This window comes from Globicephala melas, chromosome 5 (assembly GCF_963455315.2).
Source record: "Globicephala melas chromosome 5, mGloMel1.2, whole genome shotgun sequence".
NCBI classification, from domain to species: domain Eukaryota; kingdom Metazoa; phylum Chordata; class Mammalia; order Artiodactyla; family Delphinidae; genus Globicephala; species Globicephala melas.
Window position 1 is genome coordinate 105117763 of NC_083318.1, and position 16975 is coordinate 105134737.

Here is a 16975-nt window from a genome sequence, read left to right on the forward strand (position 1 = left end):
AATTGATTTCTAATCTCATAGTGTTGTGGTTGGGAAAGTGGCATGATGTTTTCTTAAGGTTTCCAAGGCTTGATTTGTGGCCCATGATGTGATCTATGTTGGAGAATGTTCCATGTGCACTTGAGAAGAAAGTGTATTCTGCTGTTTTCAGATGAAATGGTCTTTAAATGTCAATTAAGTCTATCTGGTCTAATGTGTCATTTAAGGTTTGTGTTTCCTTATTGATTCTGCCTGCATGATCTGTCCATTGGTGTAAGTGGGGTGTTAAACTCCCCCAGTATTATTGTGTTACTGTTAATTTCCCCTTTCACAGCTGTTAGCTTTTCCCTGATATACTGAGATGCTCCTAGGTTGGGTGCATATAAATTTACAATTGTTATATCTTCTTCTTGGATTGATCCCTTGTTCATTATGTGGTGTCCTTTTTGTCTCTTATAGCAGTCTTTATTTTAAAGTCTATTTTGTCTGACATGAGTATTGCTACTCCAGCTTTATTTTGATTTCCATTTGCATGGAATATCTTTTTCCATCCCTTCACTTTCCGTCTGTATGTGTCCTTAGGTCTGAAGTGGGTCTCTTGTACTCAGCATATGTATGGGGTTTGTTTTTGTATCCATTCAGCCAGTCTATGTCTTTTGGTTGGAGCATTTAATACATTTACATTTAAGGTAATTATTGATATGTATGTTCCTATTGCCATTTTCTTAATTGTTTTGGGTTTGCTTTTGTAGGTCTTTTTCTTCCCTTCCTCATTTGTTCTCTTCTATTTTGGTTTGATGATCATCTTTAGTGTTTGTTGCTGTTAGTTTTTTATTTGTATCTATTGTTTATTGGTTTGCATTTTGCATGAGATGCTGATATAGCAGTCTATATATATATAAGGTTGTTTTAAGTTGCTCATCTCTTAATTTCAAATGTAATTCCCATTTTCTGCATTTGTACTGTCCTCTTCTCATGATTGTTGGTTTTGATAGCATATCTGTGTGTGGATGATTTTCTACTTTTACTGTATGTTTACCTTTACTAGTGAGCTTTCCTATTTGTGAATTTCTTGTTTCCAGTTGTGGCCTCTTTTCTTTCCTGCCTAGAGAAGTTCCTTTAGCATTTGTTGTAAAGTTGGCTTGGTGGTGCTGAATTCTCTTAGCTTTTGCTTATTTGTAAAACTTTTAATTTCTCCATTGAATCTGAATAAGAGCTTTGCTGGGTAGAGTCTTCTTGGTTGTAGATATTTCCTTTTCATCACTTTAAATATATCATGCCACTCCCTTCTGGCCTGCAGATTTTCTGCTGAAAACTCCAGTGATAACTGTATGGGGCTTTGCTTGTATGCTATCTGTTGCTTTTCCCTTGTTGCTTTTAATAATTTCTCTTTGTATTTAATTTTTGTTAGTTTGATTATATGTGCATCTCATGTTCCTCCTTGCATTTATTTTGTATGTGATTCTCTGCACTTCCTGAATTAGATGACTATTTCCTTTCCCATTTTAGGGTAGTTTTCAACTATATTTTGGAAGATAGATATTTTCTCAGGCTCTTTCTTTTTCTCTTCTTCTCCTGGGACCCCTATCATGTGAATATTGGTGCATTTAATATTGTCCCAGAGGTATCTAAGACTGTCCTCATTTCTTTTCATTCTGATTTCTTTATTCTGTTCTGTGGCAGTCATTTCTACCACTCTGTCTTCCAGCTCACTTATTCTTTCTTCTGCCTCAGTTATTCTGTTATTGATTCCTTCTAGCATATTTTTCATTTCATTTATTGCATTGCTCATCTCTGTTTGTGCTTTAAACATTCTAGCTCCTTGTTAAACATTTCTCGTATCTTCTTGGTCTGTGCCTCCATTCTATTTCTGAGATTTTGGATCATCTTTACTATCATTACTCTGAATTCTTTTTCAGGTAGATTGCCTATCTCTTCTTCATTTAGTGGATCTTGTGCATTTTTATCTTGCTCCTTCATGTTCAAGTTATTTCTCTGTCATCTTATTTTGCCTAACTTACTGCATTTGTGGTATCCTTTCCACAGGATGCAGAATAGAAATTCCTCTTGCTTCTGGTGTTGCCCCCTGCGGAGAGTGAGGTTGGTTCAGGGGCTTGTGAAGGCTTCCTGAGAGATGGGGGGACTGGTACTTGCTCACTGGTGGGTGGAGTTGTGTCTTATCCTTCTCGTGGGCATAGCCATGTCCAGGGGTATGTTTTGGGGTGTCTGTGAGCTTAGTATGACTTTAGGCAGCCTGTCTGCTGGTGGGTTGGGCTGTGTTCCTATCTTGCTGGTTGTTTGGGGTGAAGCATTCTGTCCCTGGATCCTGCATGCTGTTGAGTGGGGTCAGGTCTTTGTGTCAAAATGGGGACCTCTGGGAGAGCTCATGCCAATTAACATTACACTGGGGCCTCTGCTACCAGTGTTCTTGCCCCCACAGTGAGGTATAGCCAACCCCCACCACCCCAGGAGAGCCTCCAAGATGCGTAGGTACATGTAGTCCATGTTCCTATGGCTATACTGTTTTGTGATGGGTCCCAGTGCACATGATACCTTGTGTGTGTGTCCTCCATGAGAGGAGTCTCTCTTTCCTCCAGTCCTGTGGAGCTCCTGCCCCCAATCCCTACTGACCTTCAATGCCTAAAGTTCTGAGAGTTCTTTCTCCCAGTGACAGACCCTCAGACTGTCTTGGAGGGTTATTTTTATGTGGGAACATCCTTGCATAGGCTGAGTGAGTTATTTATTTATTTTTGTGTGTGAGGGCTTATTTTACTATGGTTATCTGCCACATCTTTCCTCAGTGCATGCTGGCCGTTATCCCCATGAGAGGGGGTTTGACTGGTCTTGTGGTGACCTGAGCCTGCCCTGGCAGGCTCTGTGGTTGCCACTGCCTTTTCTGTGTTGGGTCTGCTCTCTAGATTTTGGAGTAGAGACCCTCAGATCTGTTTCTTAGCTCTGTTTCTGATTTGCAGTGTGAGGTAGGCAGGATTGGAGCACTCCCACTTAGAGGGAAGCCACTGAGTATTCCTCTTCTGGAGATGTCCACCTATGATTGTGTTCTGTTGTGTCACCTTTCACCCGTTGGGTGAGCTCAGAAGTTACTCTGTTTTTGGCACTGATCTCAGTCCCACCTTAACTGTGGGTATCCTGGCAATTGGCCCTGGTGTCTCCCAAGCATTGTTTTCACCAGGCCACCAGAGTGGATCCACTGACATCAGGTTCCAGGATTGCAGTATCATGGATCTGGCCTGGTCCATTCCCCATGTGTATGTGCTCAAAGTCCACAGTGCTAAACTAGATTCGTCTCGGCTGTGGGAGCACTCTTTGACCATTCAGATGTTTGTAGCAGCTGAGTTTACAAAGCTAGTCTCGGGGGTGTAATTCCACAGTTTGTGCAGTCATGAGGAGAGATTTCAGCTCTTCTTCCTTAGTTGCATGAGCCCTGGAGCTCAGCTGTGGTTTCAGCTCCACCTCTGTGTGTGAGCCACCCACAGATGTCTGCTCCCAAGGCTGCGCTAGAGCACAGGAGCCCACCCTGGTGGGGATGGTTCTTTCAGGGGAGCCAGCGGCCCCAGGGGTGAAAGAGCCCGCCCTGGAAGGAGGCCTTCCTAATGCCTTGGGAGACAGGGTTCAGTGCATGAGGAGAGAGGGTGCGATGGTGGCTCCACCCTTTGTGTGTCACATGGCAGGCTTCCTCCAAGAGCATTCCCAGTTGTGGAGCTCCTCTATCCCGTCCCATCAGGCTTTCTCCTTGCAGTGGACAGCAGTTCTCTCCCCTGGTCTGCTCTCCAAATCACACGTTCCAGTGCCTGGCCCTGTCTGCACTGGTGGACACACATCTCAGGCTGGGACATGCAGAGCTATGGCTCAGACTCTCTGTGTAGGTGTCATTCTGTCCTGCCTGGTACAGACTGGTTGCTGCACTCTCCCTTGAGCCCCCAAATCTCCCCTTCTGTCACCGCTGATCTCTCTGTCTCTGATGGGGCTTCCTGGTTCAGGAACGTCTCCTCTCTTTCAGCTCCCACCCCGCAACAAGGGTCCCATCCTGCTTTCTCTCCTCTTCCTTTTCCCTTCTTTTTTCTTTCATCCTATCTGGTTACACAGGGATCCTCCTTTTCCTTCTAGGTGTCCTTGATCCTCTGCTAGTGTTCAGCATGTGCTCTGTGAGAATTGTTCCATTTGTAGGTGTACTATTGATGTGTTTGTGGGGAGAGGTGAACTCTACGTCCTCCTGCTCCTCCACCATCTGACTCCCTCTCTCTTCTTTTTCTTGAAAAGTATTTCTAGAGGTTTGTTTTTGCTTAGCTCTTCTTTACATCACTTATTTCCACCATTTAAAAAAGGATCTCCTAATTTCTATATTGTTTGATTTATTCTGTTGTTCTGTTTTTACATTTTGGATGATTAGCTCATTAATTTTTGTTTTTCTTTGAATATAGCATTTATAACTATAAACAGTTATACTTCAAAGTACTGTAGTTACAGCAATTTACAGGGTTTGATAGTAAATAATTTGTATAATTGTTCAGTTCTATGTAAATTAAAGTCCCCATTATAGTCTTTTTTTAACCCATAAATCACAGGCATACCTCAGAGATGATATGGTTTCAGTTCCAGACCACCACAATAAAGTGAATATTGAAGTAAAGTGAGTCACACCACATTTTTTATTTCCCAGTGAATATAATAGTTATGTTCTACAGCATACTGTAGTCTGTTAAGTGTGAAATAGCATTATGTCTAAAAAATGTACATACCTTAATTTAAAATACTTTTGCTAAAAAATGCTAACATCATCTGAACCTTCAGTGAGTTATAATCTTTACACTGGTGGAGGGTCTTGCCTTGATGTTGGTGGCTGCTGACTGATCAGGGTGATGCTTCCTGAAGGTTGGGGGTGGATGGGGTAATTTCTTAACATAAGACAACAATGAAGTTTGCCACATCAATTGGCTCTTCCTTTCAGGAACAATTTCTCTGTAACATGCAATACTGTTTGAGAACATTTTACTCACAGTAGGACTTCTTTCATAATTGGAATCAATTCTCTCAAACCCTGCTGCTGTTTATCAACTAAGTTTATAATATTCTAAATCCTTTGTTGTCATTTCAACAATCCTTACAGCCTCTTCACCAGGAGTAGATTCAATCTCAGTAAACCACTTTCTTTGCTTATCCATAAGATGCAACTCTTCACCCATTAAAGTTTTATCATGAGATGGCAACAATTCATTAACACCTTCAGGTTCCACTTCTAATTCTATTTCTCTTGCTATTTCCATCACATCGGCAGTTATTTCCACCATTGAAATCTTGAACCCCTCAAAGTCATCCATGAGTGTTGGAATCAACTTCTTTCTAACTCCTGCTCATGTTGTTATTTTGACCTTTACCCATGAATCACATATATTCTCAACGGCATCTAGAATAGTGAATCTTTCCCAGAGGAAATTACTTTGCCCAGATTCATCAGAGGAATCACTATCTGTGACAACTATAGCCTAATATTTATATATTTCTTAAATAAGCACTCAAAAGTTGAAATTACTCCTTGATCCATGGAATACAGTATGGATGTTGTGTTAGAGGCATGAACACAACATTAATCTCATTGTACATCTTTATCAGAGCCAATACCCCTTGGGTGACCAGGGGCATTTTCAATGAGTAGTAATATTTTTCAAGGAAGCTACTTTTCCCAAGTGATAAATCTCAATAGAGGTCTTAAAGTATTCAGTAAACCATGCTGTAAACAGATGTGCTGTCATCCAGGCTTTGTTGTTCCTCTTATAGAACACAGTCAGAATAGATTTAGCACAATTTTTAAGGGCCCTAGGGTTTCCAGGATGGTAAGTGAGCACTGGCTTCAGGTTAAACTTACCAGTTACACTAACCTCTAACAAGAGAGTCAGCTTGTCCTTTGAAACCTATTTGTTTGTTTGCTTTTTATTTTATTTATTTATTCAATTGTTGGTTGGTAAGTTCATTGGTTTATGGACCATAGATGCAATCACCTCTATTGCTTGGGAATTTTTTTTAATTGAAGTATAATTGACTCACAATATTATATTAGTTTCAGTTGTACAGCATAGTGATTCTACATTCTTATATATTACAAAATGATCACCACAATGAGTCTAGTTACCATCTGTCACCATACAAAGTTATTACAATATTATTGTCTATATTTGCTATGCTGTACATTATGTGACTGTGACTTAGTTATTTTATAATTAGAAGTTTGTACCTCTTAATCTACCTCACCCATTTCTTTCATTCCCTAACCCCCTCCCCTCTGGTAACCACCAGTTTGTTCTCTTTATCTATGACTTTGTCTCTGCTGTGTTGTGTTTATTCATTTATTTTGTTTTATAGATTCCACATATAAGTGAAATCATATAGTATTTGTCTTTCTCTGTCTGACTTATTTCACTTAGCCTAATACCCTCTAGATCATCCATGTTGTTGAAAATGACAAGATTTCATTTTTTTATGGCTGAGTGATATTCCATTGTAGTATATATACCACATTTTCTTTATTCATCCATCTATCAATAGACACGTAGGTTGCTTCCATATCTTGGCTATTGTAAATGATGCTGCAATAAACATAGGGGTGCATATATCTTTTAAAATTAGTGTTTTTGTTTTCTTTGGAAAAATACCCAGAAGTAGAATTGGTGGATGATACTGTAGTTCTACTTTAATTTTTTGAGGAACCTCAATATTGTTTTCCCTATTGGCTGTACAAATTTGCAATCCCACGAACAGTGCATGAAGGTTCCCTTTTCTTCAATCCTCCCAACAATTGTTATTTGTTGTCTTTTTAGATAATAACCATTCTGACAGGTGAGAGGTGATATCTCACTGTGGGTTGATTTGCATTTCCTTGATGATTAGCAATGTTGAGTGTCTTTTCAGTTGTCTGTTGGTCATCTGTATGTATTCTTTGGAAAAAAAAATCTCTTCAGGTCCTCTCCCTGTTGTTTAATCTGGTTGTTTGTTTTTTGGGTTTTTTTTTGATGTTGAGTTGTATGAGTCCTTCATATTGGGTTGGCCAAAAAGTTCATCTGGGTTTTTCTGTAAAATATTTTATATATATATATATATATATATATATATATATATATATATATATATATGATATTAACCCTTTATTAGCAGTATGGTTTGCAAATATCTTCTCTTATTCATTAGGCTGCCTTTTCATTTTGTTAATAGTTTCCTTCACTGTGCAAAACCTTTTTAGTTTGATGTAGTCCCATTTGTTTATTTTTGCTTTTGTTTCCCTTGCTTGAGAAGATCCAAAGAAATACTGCTAAGACACGTCAGAAAATATGCCTATGTTTTCTTCTAGGAATTTTATGGTTTCAGGTCTTACATTTATGCATTTGGAGTTTGTTTTGTACATGGTGTGAAACGGTAGTCTAGTTTGGTTCTTTTGTTTTCCCTACACCATTTCTTGAAGAGACCCCATTGTTGCCTCCTTTGTCCTAGATGAATTGATCACATAAGTGTGGGTTTATTTCTGGGTTCTGTTTACTATTCCATTGTTCTATGTGTAAGTGATTACCTTACATCTATGATCTCTTAAGTTGAACTCATTCTAACCAGCCTGGACTTTTACTCCCACTTGTCTCATGTAATGTTTTTGACATATTTTACATCTTTTTGTTTTGTGTACCTCTTAACTACTTAGTGTGGATATAGATAATTTTACTACTTTTGTCTTTTAACCTTCTTACTAGCTTTATAAGTGGTTGATCTTCTACGTTTATTGTATGCTTGCCTTTACTCTTGAGATATTTTCTCTTGTAATTTTCATATTTCTGGTCGTGGTCTTTTCTCCTTAGAAAAGTCCCTTTATTATTTCTTATAAGGTCAGTTTAATGGTGCTGAATTCTTGTAGCTTTTCTTTGTGTGTAAAACTCTTTATTTCTCCTTCAAACGTGAATGAGAGCCTCATGGGTAGTGTGTACTTGATTGTAGGGTTTTTATTTTCATCACTTTAAATATATCATGCAAGTCCCTTAAGACCTGTAAAGTCTCTGCTGAAAAGTCAGCTGATAATCTTAGGAGATTTCCCTTGTACATAACTGTTGATTTTCTCTTACTGCTTTTAACATTTTCTCTTTATATTTAATTTTTACTTTTCAATTACCATGTGTCTTTATGTGGACCTATTTTTGTTCAACTTGTTTGAAACTCTCTGTGCTTCCTGGACTTAGATGTCTGTTTCCTTTCCCAATTTTTAGGAAAGTTTTTGGCTATTATTTCTTTAAATAAGTTCTCTGTCTCTTTCTGTCTGACTTCTCCTTCTGGGATCCCTATAATGTGAATATTAGATGCTTGCTGTTGTCTCAGAAGTCTCAAAAATTACTCATGTTTAAAAATTATTTTTCTATTTTCTGTTCAACTTAGGTAATTTCCATAACTCTGTCTTCCAGTTGCTGATTCATTCCTCTGTATAATCTAATCTACTCTTGATTCCTTCTAGTGTAATTTTGTTGTTGTTGTTTTTTCATTTCAGTTATTGTATTCTTCAGCTCTGTTTTATTCTTCTTTATATTTTCTAACTCTTTGTTAAAATTCCCCCTGTGTTCATCCATTCTCCCAATTTTGTTGAGCATTTTATGATCATTTTCTTGTGCTCCTTATCAGGTAGATTGCTTATCTCCACTTTGTTTAGTTCTTCTTCTAGAGTTTTGTCTTATTCTTATGTTTGGAACATATTTCTTCATTTCCACATTTTGTCCAATTCTCTGTGTTTATGTCAATGTATTAGGTAGTTTGGTTATATCTCCCAATCTTGGAGAAGTGACCTTATATAATAGGAGACATCCTAGGGGGCCCAGCAGCACACTACCCTCTTGTCACCAGAATTATATGCTCTAGGGGTGCCCCCTATGTGGGCTGTGTGGGCTCTTCTGCTGTGGTAGGGCTGACTACTGTGGGAGTGATGGTTGGTGGACCTGACCCTTGGCCCTGTTGACTTCTAGGTCCTTCCTCTTGCAGTGACTGCCAGCCTACCTGTTTTCAGGTTAGGTCCCAGGATGGCTAGATGCACAGCCTTGGGTGGCATGGGGTTGGTCCCAGCTCACTTGTGGTAAGGGCCATGAAATGGGATAGCTGGCTATTCAGCCTAGTGTTGTCCCAGAACTGGTACCAACCAGATGGTGGGCAGGTAAGTTCCCAGCACTAATAACCTAGGGAGAGGAATCTAAAATGGCAACAACAGTCCCTCATGGTGGGACCAGCTCCCCAAAATACCTGCCACCAGCATCCATATCTCCATGGGAAATTAGCTGGCTCCTGACTTCAGGGAGGCTCTCCAGTATCAGCTTTGGGTCTGACTCATGCTCCTTTCACATTTCTACCTCTACAGTTGTCTCAAAGCATGTGAGATTTTTGCATGAACCCTTCAAGAGCAGTGTCTCTGTTTCTCATGGCCCTGTGACTCCTCATACACAAGCCCCTCTGGCTTTTAAAACCAGATGTCCTGAAGGCTCATCTTCCTGGTGCAGGACCCCTTGGCTTGAGAGCCAGATGTGGGGCTCAGACCTCTCACTCCTTGTGGTCATCCTTCTGTTTGTAGGTTGCCCACTTGAGAGTGTGGTTCTTTACTGTACTACATCTCCACTCATCCTACATATCTCATTGTAGTTCTTCCTTCACACCTTTAAGTTGTGGAAAATCTTTTCTCCTAGTCTTCATGTCATTCTCAGATATAGTTGCTTGGTAAATAGTTTTAGTTTTGGTGTGTTTGTAGGAGGAGGTGAGCTCAGGGTCTTCCTACGTTTCCATATGTAGAGTACCAAAGGCCACACCCATCCATTGAAGCTTTGAAGCCAGGCACTGACTTCTCCTCTCTACCTATGAAAGTCCTAGATGGCATCTTCTTCCACCATAAGAATGTTTTATCTACACCAAAAATCTGTTTTTTAGTGTAGCCACTTTCATTTGTATCTGGATACAAATGAGCTATATCTGGATAACTTGCTGCAGCTTCTACATCAACAATTGTTGTTTCATCTTGTACTTTTATCTATAGAGCTGGCTTCTTTCCTTAAGCCTCATGAACCAAATTCTGCTAGCTTCAAACTTTTCTTTGGCAGCTTCGTCACCTCTCTCAGGCTTCATAGAATTGACAGGAGATAGGGCCTTGTCCTGGATTAGATTTGGCTTAAGGGAATGTTGTGCCTGGTTTGATCTTCTATCCAGAAAACTCAAACTTTCTTTATATCAACAATAAGGTGTTTCACTTTCTTACCATTCATGTATTAACTGGAGTAGCACTTTTAATTTCCTTTAAGAACTTTTCTTTTGAATTCATAGCTTGACTGTTTGGCACAAGAGGTCTAGATTTTAACCTAGCTCAGCTTTCAACATGCCTTCCTCACCAAGCTTACCCATTTCTAGCTATTGATTTAAAGTAAAGAGACATACCAGTCTTCCTTCCACTTGAACACTTAGAGACCATTGTAGAGCTATTAATTGGCCTTATTTCAATATTGGTGTGTCTCACAAAATAGAGTAGCCTGAGAAGAAAGAGAGACACAGGGAACAGCTGGTTAGTGGAACAGTCAGAACCCACAAAACATTTACTGATTAAGTTCACCTTATTTTATGGGTATGGTTCTTGGCAACCCAAAACAATTACAATAGTAACATCAAAGATCACTTATAACAGATCACCATAACAAATATAATAATAATGATAACATTTGAAATATTGGGAGAATTATCAAAATGTGACACAGAGACATGAAGTGAGCAAATGCTTTGGAAAAATGGCCCTAATTGCTCAATGTAGGGTTGCCATAAACCATCAATTTTTAAAAAGTGCAATATCTGTAAATCACAATAAAGCAAAGCACAATGAAATGAGGTGTGCCTATATTTAGGAATGTGTTTTTTAGGTTACAAATATTTGTTGTTATTGTTGTTTTTAAATTGTGTTTTAATTGCACAGTGTCCAGAGAATATGGTCTCATAAAATTACTTTTTAAATTACCTTAGACCTGAATTTGACCTAATGTATGGTTAATATTTTATATTTTTTTAATTTACCTTTGTTAAAATATTTTCAAGAAAATTTTATTTTTTTTACAAAATCATTAAAGGAAAAACTAGACTTTGTAGCAGAAAACCTGAAGTAGATTTTTTTGGTATGTCTGGTTAATTCTTATAAATGTTTTATGTACACATTAAATAATATGTATTCTCTAATTGTTGCATGCAGAAATGAAATTTTCTAATCCTGTGTTCAGATTTTCTCTGTCTTTACTAATTTTTGACTGTTTGAACTGTCAATAATTGAGTGAAATATGTTGAAATTTCTCTCTTTAGGTGGATTGACATTTCTTCCCTATTTTCAATGTGTTCTTACTTCCTATATTTTAATACTAATTTTTCCCTAAAGGAATCTGAGTTTAGACTTGTTAGATACTCTTGACAAATTAAAACTTTTATAGGAAAAAATATTTGCAAATGTTGCAAACAAGTGTTTAATTTCCAAAATATACAAATATATAACTCAACAAACAAAAAAACCAAAAACCCAATCGAAAAATGGGTAAAGACCTAAACAGAAATTTCTCAAAAGAAGAAAAATAGATTGCCAATAGGCACATGAAAAGATGATCAACATTGCTAATTATTAGAGAAATGCAAATCAAAACTACAATGAGGTACCACATCACACCAGTCAGAATGGCCATGATTAAAAAGTTTACAAGTGATAAATTCTGGAGAGGGTGTGGAGAAAAGGGAAACTTCCACACTGTTGGTGGGAATGTAAGTTGGTGCAGCCACTCTGAAAAACATTATGGAGAAAACATTCCTCAGAAAACTAAAAGTAGAATTAGCATATGATCCAGCAATCCAACTCTTGGAGACATATCCAGAAATAAACTATAATTCAAAAAGATACGTGCACCCCTATGTTCATAGCAGCACTATTCACAATAGCCAAGACATGGAAACAACCTGAATGTCCATCAACAGATGAATGGATAAGGAAGATATGGTACATATATACAATGGAATATATACTCAGCCATAAAAAAGAACAAAATAATGCCATTTGCAGCAACATGGATGCAATGAGAGATTATCATACTAAGTGAAGTAAGAGAGAGAAAGACAAATACCATATAAGATCATTTGTGAACCTATCTATGAAACAGAAACAGAATCAGGGACATAGAGAATAGACTGGTAGCTGTCAAGGGGGTGAAGTGGGGGAGGGATAGATTGGAAGTATGGGATTATTAGGTACAAACTGGTATATAGAGAATAGATAAAGAACAAGGTCCTACTGTATAGCACAGGGAACTATATTCAATATCCAGTGATAAACCATAATGGAGAAAAATATGAAAATGAATCTATATATATGTATAAATTAGTCACTTGGCTGTAGAGCAGTAATTAACACAATATTACCTATAGTAAATCAACTGTACTTCAATTTAAAAAAGTACATTTTAAAACATGAAAATTAAAAAAAAAATTATCATTATTTAATTCCTTCTCTCATCTTTAACAATGATTTTTATTTTAAAGTCAATTTTGTCTGATTGAACCTAGGTAGCCTCATCTTTCTTTTGATTGTATTCCTTTGATATATTTTTGTTGTAGCCAGCCTTCACAGTGACCCCCAATGGTCCCCAGCTTTTGGTAATCACAGCCTTGAATAGTTTCCTCTCATAATGAATAGGGCTGACCTGCATAATCACTATGATATTATATAAATGGCAGTGTGTGGCTTTAGGCCCAGGTTACAAAGGGCACCATGGCTTCTTGAGTCATCTACTCTGAGGGAAGCCAGATGTCATGTTGTGAGGGTATCAGGCCTATAAGAGGTCCTTCAGCCCCAGTCAGGCCTTGAGATAACTGCAGGTCCAGCCTATATCTTCACTGAAATCTCTTGAGAGACCCTAAGTCAGAAACATGCAGTTAAGCCACTTCTGAATTCCTGATCTATAGAAAATGTGAAATAATGCTTGTTCATTTTAAACCATTCCATTTTGAGGTAATTTGTTATGTAACAATAAATGCAGATAGATACATAGATAGATAGATAGATAGATGATAGGAAATACAATCTAATTACTTCATTTTACTTAGTCTTCCCATGTTCTTATACTAGGGATAAATAGCATATAGTTATATTTAAAAATCCAATCCAATAATCTGTCTTTTAATTAGGGAGTTTATTGATTTACTGTGATTGTTGATATATTTTGACTTATTTCTACAATTCCTTTTTTTTTTTTTCCTGCGGTACGCGGGCCTCTCACTGCTGTGGCCTCTCCCATTGCGGAGCACAGACTCCGGCTGCACAGGCTCAGCAGCCATGGCTCACGGGCCCAGCCGCTCCGCGGCATGTGGGATCCTCCCGGACCGGGGCACGAACCCATGTCCCCTGCATCAGCAGGCAGACTCTCAACCACTGTGCCACCAGGAAACCTCATTCCATTTTTTTAAATTGTCCCAGTTTTTAATGTTCCTTTTCTTTTTTCCCCCTTTTTAATTAATTGGTTGAGTTCTTTCTTATTTTATTTTTCTTTGTATAATGTTAGCATTTAAATTATATTACTTTTAACTTAGTGTTTTTATAGAAAGTTTTGTCATTCATAACTAATTTATAATTTCTAAAGGTAACTGAAGTCCTGCCAAAATATTATCAAGCTGTAAGAATACAGTAACACTGATTATTCCCACTTCTGACTTAACTGTGTTTTTGCCCAGTATTTTAGAATTCACTTTCTAAATAAAACTACAAATAATTAAACACAATTTTTATTACTTTACACAGACACCATTGTTTAGATCAAGATACATGTCTGTCATCTTTTCACAATTTTTTCTTTTATCTCAGATTGTCCGTCTGTGATGATTTTGTTTTGCTGAACTACATCTAAAGAAGTTCCTTAAGTAAAGAATTGTTAGTGATAAGCACTCCCTGTTTTTGTTTATCTGAAAAAGACTCATTTCACTCTTACTTTTGAAAAATAACTTTTCAGGGAAAAGAATTTGCTTACAGCTACAATAGTTCAGCACTTGCTGTTGAGAATTCTCCCATCCACTTAATTTCCAGTCCTTATTAAGCGACAGGTCTTTATTCTCTTGATGTTTTTAAGAGTTTCTCTTTGTTTTGGATGTTCTGCAATTTTGCCAAAACACATCTAAGTGTGGATTTCTTTTTATTTATATTGATAGAAAGCCATTATGGTTCCTGGATCTGCAAATTTAGGTTTTTCATTTATTTTGCAACTTTTCAGCCACTAACTATTCACATATTTCCTCCCCTCCATTATCTCTGTTCTCTCCTTTTAGGCTTTCAACTACACATGTTGTAGAGTTTCTCATTCTATCTTCTATATATCTTAACTTCTTTTTTTTTTCCTTCTGCACTAAATTCTGGTTAATTTCATCAGATATGTCTTCAGTTCACTAATTATTCAGCTGTGTCTAAAAAGGTGTTTAACTGGTTTATGGAGATTTTTTTTTAATTTCAAAAATTGTATTTTTCGTTTCAAGAAATTCCATCTTGTTTTTTTAGTCTTTCTGACCACTACAGATGGTTGTGTATTGCTTACTCATGTTTGTAGCTCTATATTTCATTTTCTTAAGAATTTATGATATAGCTTGTAGTAGGTAGAATAATATCCATGTTTTAATCACCAGATTAAATATGTGAATATGTTAGGGTACAGGGGAAAAGGGAATTAAAGTTGCGGATGGAATTAAGATTGCCAATCAGCAGGTAGGGAAATTATCCTGATCATCTATGTGGGCCCAATATGATCACAAGGATCATTAAATGTGGAAAAGAGAGGCAGAAGAAGGGTCAGAGGAAGAGATATGACAATAAAAGCAGGATTGGAGACACATAACATGAATGGCTTTCAAGATGGAAAGAGGGTCATGATCCAAGGAGTTTAGCTGGTCTCTAGAAGCTGGAAAAGGCAAAAATGTAGATTCCCCTCTGGAAGTTCCAGAAAGGAACAGAGCCCTGCCAACATCCTAATTTTAGGACACCTGACCCCCAGAATTTGTGTTATTTCAGAATACTAATTTTGTGGTTATTTGTTATAGTAACATTAAAAACTAACACATAGTTATTATATATTCCGTATTTGGCTACTTCAATATCTGAAGTCCCTAAGAGTCAAACACAGTTGTTTCCCATATATGGCTTTATTCTTGGTGATACTTGTATTTTGAACTTATATATATTTTTTGATATTAATTTGTAGGAATTCTCTCGGCCTCATTGGGAATGTTTTCCTCTACCTCTACCAGAGATCTAGGGGCAATAAAAACCTAAAAATTAATTCTCTGGATAATTGCTTTTTCTATCCAAATACAGCTATCAAATGTTTGTTTAAAGGAAAAATAATATATGTCATTTGAAACAAAATTATTCTTAACTTCCTGCTCCAGTTTTCACGTTACGATGGTCAGAGGTAAAATAAAAAAAACAAAAAAAACCTTTTTTTCTCTTCAGTTGAAATGTTCTTAAAAACAAGATTAAGGATTGCAGTCTTTATGTATAACATGTTTACAGCCAAAAGGAAAACTTGAATGAATTGGAATAATTTGACTCTGTATATTATTTATTGAAGGATCTTGTGTATGCTTATGTATCTTTCTAGTTAGAACTTAATTCTGCAGTACTTAGTTGTATAAACTATAGATAACTATTTATTCAACTTTAGCCAGTTGTTTTCATTTACACTTCCATGAGATATATTTTTTTAAATTTTATTTATAATTGGCTGTGTTGGGTCTTTGTTGCTGCACTTGGGTTTTCTCTAGTTGCGGCAAGCGGGGCTACTCTTTGTTGCAATGCATGGGCTTCTCGTTGCAGTGGCTTCACTTGTTGCAGAGCAGGGGCTCTAGGCATACAGGTTTCAGTAGTTGCAGCATGTGGGCTCAGTAGTTGTGGCACACAGGCTTAGTTGCTCCACAGCATGTGGGATCTTCCCAGACTAGGGATCTAATCTGTGTCCCCTGTATTGGCAGGTGGATTCTTAACCACTGCGCCATCAGGGAAGTCCCCTTCCATGAGATTTAGAGAATGGAAAGTAAAAATGTTAAAAGCAATATGAATAAATAAATTTTGCCATCACAAACTTGGATAAGAAACTTGAAAAGAGGAACTTTAAAGCCAATGATGGACATCAGATTTTATTATCTCTGATTTTCACCAGTCCAATTTATTCATATATCTCTTTTTCACAAACAAGTAGAATTATTTGTGGTTCACATCAACTGATTGTATGACTAATTCTTAGGTATAATCTTCTAGATCTATTTAATTGCCTTAAGGGAAACACATTAAAGTTGTCAGCACTATCTTTTCTGCTTAGACGATGATCTATTATTAGTGCAAATTGTGGGCATTTCTGGGAAATAATTTACAAGTGTACTTATTTTAAAGTAGATGAATTTATACTATTCTAAGCTCAGCCCTAGTCTCCTCACCAATGACCAATTCAGGAATGGACAGTTTGCTCCATCCTGCCAATAAGATGAGAAGGCTTAGGAGAAGGTCACATGAAAAGTTGTCCCTCTTGTTCCTCCTGACATTTTCCTGCTCAGAAGAGATACCTAGAACAAGCTGCAGGCTGTTTCCTAGCACTTTAGGGGGAAGCTAAGAGTGAGGGTGTCAGACACAAGGACTGAAAGGACCTTGGTCTTTGATGACCTTGGTGAGCACTGAATCAACCATCCTGGAAATTTGCCTGACCTCTTGAAGTCCTATTATATAACAGTTAGTGCATTTCCTTATTGTTTAGCCAGTGTAAGTGGGACTTCAGGATACTTGTAGAATGCATTCTATCTCATACAAGGCAGGCAGAGAAGCAAGTGTATGTTCAAAAACGTCAACCGAAGGGGCCAAAATCATTGCTGGATTTCTAAAATATAATTTTGTCTGATATTTACATATATGCACACAGCACAAATCTACATATATTCATTC